The 7,489-nt window shown below is 39.9% G+C and overlaps 1 non-coding gene across 1 annotated transcript; it reads left to right on the top strand.

The window, feature by feature from the left end:
- Positions 1–324: 324 nt before the first annotated feature.
- On the top strand, positions 325–396 carry trnap-agg (transfer RNA proline (anticodon AGG)). Its single transcript has one exon. It is a non-coding gene; the product is annotated as a tRNA-Pro (tRNA).
- The last annotated feature ends 7,093 nt before the right edge of the window (positions 397–7,489 follow it).

Genomic DNA, 7,489 nt, shown 5'->3' with positions numbered 1-7,489 from the left:
CATTGCCGGCAGTGGAAAAGGGTTGAATTGGCATTAACAACCCAGTCAATGACTCTGCAGTGGCCACAAGTTTTTAGCGGTTCCGGTTCCAATTGTCTCCAACCAGCATTGATGTCAACACAAAACCCGGGTAAACCAGGTAAGTTTCACCCCCTTTCCTTTTATTAGCAGCGTTTAATAGTGTGTTTACCTGCATTTAGAAAAATCCTGCGTACACTCGCTAACGTTGGTAAAAAAGGGGTATTAGAATACTTGGTGCTGTTTTTGTGAAAATGCTCAGCTCAGAATTTGAGATGTTTCTCGATATAAAACACAAACTTCCATGGCTCGTTGGTCTAGGGGTATGATTCTCGCTTAGGGTGCGAGAGGTCCTGGGTTCAAATCCCGGACGAGCCCCTTGTTGTGCTAGAGAAAAGGTCATTAGCAACTTATCAAAAACAGTAGAACTATCTCAAAGCAGACGATTGTTCTTACAAACTAGCATACATATAAGGAAAGGTGACAAATTAAAGGAGAAATGAACATAAACTCTCCTGGTATGTTTGGTGCTGAAATGTGTCTTTAGTGAAAATGCTTAGCTCAGAATTTTCTTGAGATGAAACAGAAGTTCCCATGGCTCGTTGGTCTAGGGGTATGATTCTCGCTTTGGGTGCAAGAGGTCCCGGGTTAAAATCCTGGACGAGCCCATTGTTTGGAAAGATATGGCCATGATTCATACGTTTGGTGGAAAAGGGGTATTTGTATATTTGGAACGGATATACGAAAATGCGATCAACTCACAGACATCTGACAGATGATAAGGAACCACAACCAGACTTTTAACCACTTTTATTGTGAAGGTTCTGTGTTGTATTTTAAAAGCTCAGCTCAGTATTTGAGATTTTTCCTGAGATAGAATTCAAATTTCAGTGGCTCATTGGTCTAGGGGTATGATTCTCACTTTGGGTGCAAGAGGTCCCAGGTTCAAATCCTGAACAAACCCATTGTGTAGAAACATGTGGCAGTGGTAAAAACAAATGAACCTCTCTTAGTAAGTTATTGTGCCACCAGCTTCAATCTGCCTTGCTGTTGATTCTACAAATCTCTGGAACTTCACTGGAGGGATTCTTCTTCTTGTGTATTCTTAATTTTTTATTTCAATACTGGAGTTTTATCTCTTTGAGCCTGAAACAATTATTTAAATGCAACAATCTGAGAAGTTTAGAGGGGAAATGTGTCTTTAGTGAAACTTCTTACATCTGAAACATGATAAGGAGTCACAACAAGACTGCTATCTTGGGAAGGGCTTGTTCTATAAAAGGGATTTTCTTAAAACTCTGGTGACTCCTTAATGTTTTTCTAATGCCATCATCAGGACATGTTTTGAATTTCTCCACTATTTGCATTGAAATTCCCAACAGCCTCAACTGTACTTTGTGTTTGGTGCTAACTAGTCTGTCATTGTGAGCATGTAGGCATGCTGACATTAGCATTTAGCTCAAAGCTCAACTGTACCTAGTGTAGCTATAGACTCTCGTCCCAAATCCATACAACAGGTACATACTGATTCTAAGCAGGTTTTGAGTACATGGTGTGGCCATATCAAAAAGTGACAAAATAAAGTACACTCAAAGCTGACAGTATGCATATTGAACACTGTCAATTTTTGAGTGCGCTTTTGCTGGACACTATTCTCCTACAATGCAATTCACAATGTAAATACAGGAGCTGCTACATTTCCTTTCTGGAAAAAAATAAAATCAATTGTTAAGCAATAAATTAAGTGCCCTCATATTTTGGAGGACCTTAATAGAGTATGCCAGCATTTGCATAATAGGCAATTTGGGAGGTTCTTTAACCCCTGATTAAAGATTTGATAAATTCATGATCAAAAGTTAATGAACACAAACATAATATGGCAGCAAACTCACATTTTCCCGGCAGACTTTGGCCACAATTGATATTGCATGTGGGTAAGCCACCTTTTCCACCTCTAATAGACAAACACCACCTGTCAATGAGCTGGGTTAGGGTTCAGACATAACCCAGGGTTGGCGGGATACGGGTGTGTGTGTGTGTGTGTGTGTGTGTGTGTGTGTGTGTGTTTGTGTGCTCGAGGGCAGAGCTGGACCCAGAGCAGAGTGTTGACACCAGGCAGCCGAACAGATGGCATTTCATGAGTTTCCGTGTGTGTGTCGTGTCCTCAGGTGGCTGAGGGAAGTGATGTGAGGTGAGCTGATGATGATGTGTTGTTCTCATTACGCAGCCCGATGCTCATCTCTCTTATATCATTTCCCTCTGTCCTCTTTTCTTAGCAAACAAATTAGGACATATAAGAGAAAAGCTTGGCTAAAGCTCTTTCTCTCTCTCCACCTTTCTGTCGTAGGTCACTGTACTTTCTTCATCACTTAATTAAAATGTCTTCTCGTTTTGTCTTCTTCTTCTTTTCCATTTTGTTCACCATCCACAGAATCAGCCACAATCTGTCTTATTTTGATCATTATCAGCCTCTATCTGCCATCTGACCTTGTCTAAGGTCAGATCCTGTACGGTGGACTATACTGTAGGCAATGGTGAACACACACACTCTTATTAGACTGAAGTATTCCTCATAAACGTCTTTGCACGAAGAAAAAGACAAGGGATCTGTAGGAAACCAATTTCTCTGGGGTTAAAGAGGTTTATATTTCCAAGTTTATCCTTCATATCGTGATTGTTCTGGTTTGGTAAACTGCCAACGGGTGCAAACGTCATCACTCTTAGATACAAAATCATAGTTCAGGTCTAAAACACACAACGAAATAGCATTTTACATGTCAACCTGAAATTTGGTCAGACAGGAAATGCATAATTTAAAAAGTTTTATAATTCATTCACAGTTAACAAAGTACTTATTTTAACTTTAATGGACAAACAACATATTTTGCTCTTTAATTTGAAGGATTTGTTGCCGTAGTATGTTGTAATTTCACTGAAACTGCTTGTTGGGGTGTGACATTACACACTGCATACTAATGGGCTATATGTCGAGGACCAAAAAGCTATTTGATTTCAAATGAGGGATGGAAGAGTTCGATTACTTAATAATTTGTGATGGCTTTACTGCTTAGATTTTATGCTCACACCTCCTACGTGCAGGATGAGGTAACCATTAAAGATTCACTCTTTTCCAAGAAGTGACAGTTTTCCAGTAAGGCAACATGTGAACTTCCTTGTGTTTTTAAACACACATACACACAGGTCTTCTCTAACAGATTCCCAACACTGTTGGCCCCACTTCTATTCTTTTCTTCCTTTCTTTCTCTGCTTATTTTTCTGATTATTACCTTCTCCTGTATTTTACTTTTATATAATTTTTTCTCTATTGTCCTTTTCTGTCTTTTTGTCCCTGAATTTCTATTACAAGTTTCTTTTTTCATCTGATTTTTCACTGCTGTGGTGCCTGTCACTTCACTACCCAGAAGGCACCTGTCAGTCAGTGTCAAAATGTGACGTCTTTTTCCTTGGTTTGTCCATTGACGTAGTTTGACTTTGCGTCATTCGCTAATCACCATACCTATCTGAAATCTTTCCATTCATTCCAAATGACTACTTTAACCATTTCCCCCACACTTTTTTTACTCTTTTAGTGCTCTCTTAATCTCTTGTGCTTCCACCTCTCTTTCTTCGTCTCTCTTCTGCTCGCAAAACAAATCTCTCTCTCCCTCCATTCCCACTGTGTTTGTCCCGGTGGGTTGTCTGTGCCTGAGGGGGATGGAGTCCAGCTCAGGTTGGTACATTCCCTTCTTACAGCATCTCTCGCTGAGCTGACACACACACACTCACACATACCTAGACACACACACACCTCAGCTTGTTTCCGCAAAGGCTGGGCCTGAGTTAATGGGATGAGCTCTAATTAATTTTGCTCCGTCAGGGGAGACCAGTGGATAACACTGTAAGAGAGGAAGGGGAAAAAAGGGAGGCAGGTGGAGAAGTGTAGAGGCTAAAGTTAGAGAGAAAACAAATGAGTCAGAGTCGGAGAGAAAGATAGCTTAGAGATATAAAAGATGGAGAGAAAGAGGAGGAAAGTTCAGGACAGAAAGAGGCAGGGAGAGATGTAAAAATAAGCAGAATAATTCAAGGAGAGGGAGACAAGCAAATTAAGACAAGCCAATCCATCAGAAAGAGAGAGGAGGGAAAGACTCCAGAATAAACACAGGCAGCGTTACTTCTTTTGATATTTTTCTGACCTTGAAATGTAGACGTCACACACATATTACTGGAATCGTCAAAAACGTACTCCATGCAGTTACAGCAGTTTGTCTCATGTCCACTGCACATAAATATCAACAAACATAAAATACTCGACAGAGACCCAGGCGTGTTTTGTCAAAAGTTGCTATTGATAATTTTGCAATTCCGCCAATAAGATCCCAACAATGTCAATAAAGCAGACTGTAATGAGCTAAAGACTGACATATTACTGCGCCCCCTATCAGCATCATAACTCACAGACGTCACACACATATTACTGGAATCGTCAAAAACGTACTCCATGCAGTTACAGCAGTTTGTCTCATGTCCACTGCACATAAATATCAACAAACATAAAATTCGAAATCAAACACAACCAACATGGGGGTCACTCATTCAGGTGTGCAGGGAACTATGAAATCCCTCACCTTTCGCTGAAGGCAACAGGACATGTATGCGAGGTCCATCTTCAGCGTCTGATTTGAAAAGTGATGCACCATTACACACAATGACCCATTGTGGTTACCTTGATTAAATCGCGCACAAACAAGTACCAGGCCGCAAAATAACCACACAAGCCTCTATGATCAGGCATCACACGCTGTATTTATGCATCACATCCTGGACACAGTTCAGAGAGTTCACAGTGAAAAAAATCACTCCTCTCTCTGTGTGAGGTGAGACTGTGGCAGAAATGAGATGTGACTGTGACAAGCATCCCAACATCAGACCTGCTCATGTAAAGAATGTCAACTCATTATGTCAAACTTTCTTACTGTGACTGTCACTTGGAAAAAAAAAAAAAAACAACTCCCACCACAAACAGAGACAATATGTAGCAGCAACCTCAGAGGTAGAATGCAATACAAATATTATCTTGGTATAATGTTTTTATCTAAGGTTGTATACGCTATTTCATTATTGTTTTATTATTTGTTGTACCTCTTTGTTATAAAAGCAATTTACTTTGGCAACACTATGGTGTTTTAAACGAGAAAAATTAAACTTTTTCTAAAAGATGGGCAAAAATAATGACATTCTAGCATTTCCCTGATTTATTATTTTATTTTTATTACATCCAGCTGACTTATTTTTGAATGCTGCGATTCATACTGGTTATACATCTTGCTCAACGTTCTTTTCTCTTGAAAAATCTTCACACACCTATTGGTGCCAATAGCTGTTATACAGTAAGCACACAGAAACCCAGCGTAGGGCCCTGATTAACAACATAGCAAGGGAGAGTTTTCTGTTTTGGTCTCCAACAATACAAACTCCATATCAGCCTAAATCTTAGCTACTTTTTGTGAACGCTTTTCACATCTGTACATCACAGCAGTGTCAAACTCACCACACACACCGGCACACACATGCATATCATGTACGCACACAGACACACAGAGACAACAATGCTGTAATTAAGATTACTGGGTTGTCTGACCATGAATCATGATTACTTTCACTATGCATATCCAGAATGGGCCAAAGGCTTAATGCCTGTGGGTCCCACATGACAGGAGCAGTAATATGTTTTAATGAGCCCAGGTCCCTGGATGAGACTCTACATTTGTCATTCAGGTCCTGCACTCTAAAAAGTTTAACAGTCAGTACCATTATTAAAAAAAGTACCGACTTCAAATGTCAAATAAGAGGTTTTCATCACAAGATGTTCTACACTGTCTCAAATAACTAACAGCAAATGCTCAGGCAAACTTGTCATTTTGGAATATTACTTGTGTTATCGCCAGATGGAACAAGATTAACCCAGAGGGTCGCTGGATGATCTGAAAATCTTAATTACACAAAATTGTGTTTATTTTTCCGACTATTGTCTAATCTCTGTTTATTTTGTTTGAAATGCCGAATAGTTTTGCGTCCTCAGGCCTTCAAAGAAAAAATTAAATGAAAAAGTCTGAGAAGGGAAAATCCCTCTTCTGGTGACCTGCTCCCACCTCATACACATGCACCCTGTGATGAGAGGTGGCAAGTAGACGTTGCTTCGTATTGAGGGGCCATGAGCAAAAGAATGTTAGGAAGCACGTTAATATGATGTCTTACTATTTAGCCTCTATATTAAATGTAAAAACTAATATCTGAGGTATATTTGCAGTGCCAGGATTAGTAAACTCTGAAAAAGAACGTTTTTAGTAACTTTTTTTCTTCCAGCTGCTGTTTCATTCCAGCACAGTTATTACATCCAACAAGGTGAGCATATAACAACCACGCAAACAACTAAGTCAACACAAGTATGCTAAAGGCCACTTGGATAATATACAGTAATCTGCTTAGCAGCTGAGGTGCCTCAGGTATAAGTGAAGGGAAGTGAATCATCATCCATCGCGAAAAGAAGTCAATTAATGCCCACCATTAAGGTCCTTCTTATGTAGTAGCCACTTAGCGGCAGGTTTATAAATCTTTTAGTGGTCAGTTTTATGGAAAGCTTAAGAAACTGCCTGATGTTCACATTACGGTTATCTCTGTACCTGACATATGTACTGGTTTTTACTTGTTGTCATGGGCACAACAACTTGTGAAGAATAGTGGAAACAAGAATAGGTTGATTCCAAATAAAAACACCAAGGATTTCAGCATTACTCAGACATTCCTGTCAGCTACGGTGTTTTAGACCCCATTTACACTTTATGTATTCTGACTAGGCTCAGAGAAGCAAAATGTAAATGCAACTAAGGCGCACTCATGATGGACTGCAATCCAATAAGACATATTCTCACCAGATGTTGAAAAGGTGTAAATGCATCAGTCCCTCAAAGACACATAAAGACACATGTAATCTTTACTCTTCCCAAGGTTAATGGCATCACTAAGAGCTCGGTGGAAGTGGCCTCTACATGGTCATCCCGTCTTAATGGCAGCTGAACTTATACTGAAATTAGCCATCATTCTGCCTGCTGGTTGAGATGAGGGTAAAAGAAGCTAGAGAGACATACAATCATACAAAAGGCACACTGAGTTACTGTAGCATTTATCTGATCCTCCAGGGGGTTTAAACACAGACATATACACAGGGACCTAAAAACCTCAATCTGTAGTAGGGTTGCACGGTATACCGGTACCAGTATAGTACCGCGATACTAGAGTTTTGAAAACGGTACTATACCAGCATTTAAAAACAAACGGTACTTTTATGTCATTTTATTGAATGCAAATGAATTGGTAAATTGGAGCCTGTCTCTTTAAGCACTGCGAGGCCAGCGAGTGTGACGTATGACTCGCATGTTTAGACTGAGGAGGAGAGAGAAACGACAAGTCGCGT

The sequence above is a fragment of the Seriola lalandi genome, unplaced genomic scaffold (genome assembly GCF_002814215.2).
Source record: "Seriola lalandi dorsalis isolate HSWRI2012SDOR001 ecotype SW California unplaced genomic scaffold, Sedor1 jcf7180002054887, whole genome shotgun sequence".
NCBI classification, from domain to species: Eukaryota; Metazoa; Chordata; class Actinopteri; order Carangiformes; family Carangidae; genus Seriola; species Seriola lalandi.
The sequence above is the reverse complement of the archived record's forward strand: the minus strand, read 5'-3'. Positions and strand labels throughout refer to the sequence as shown.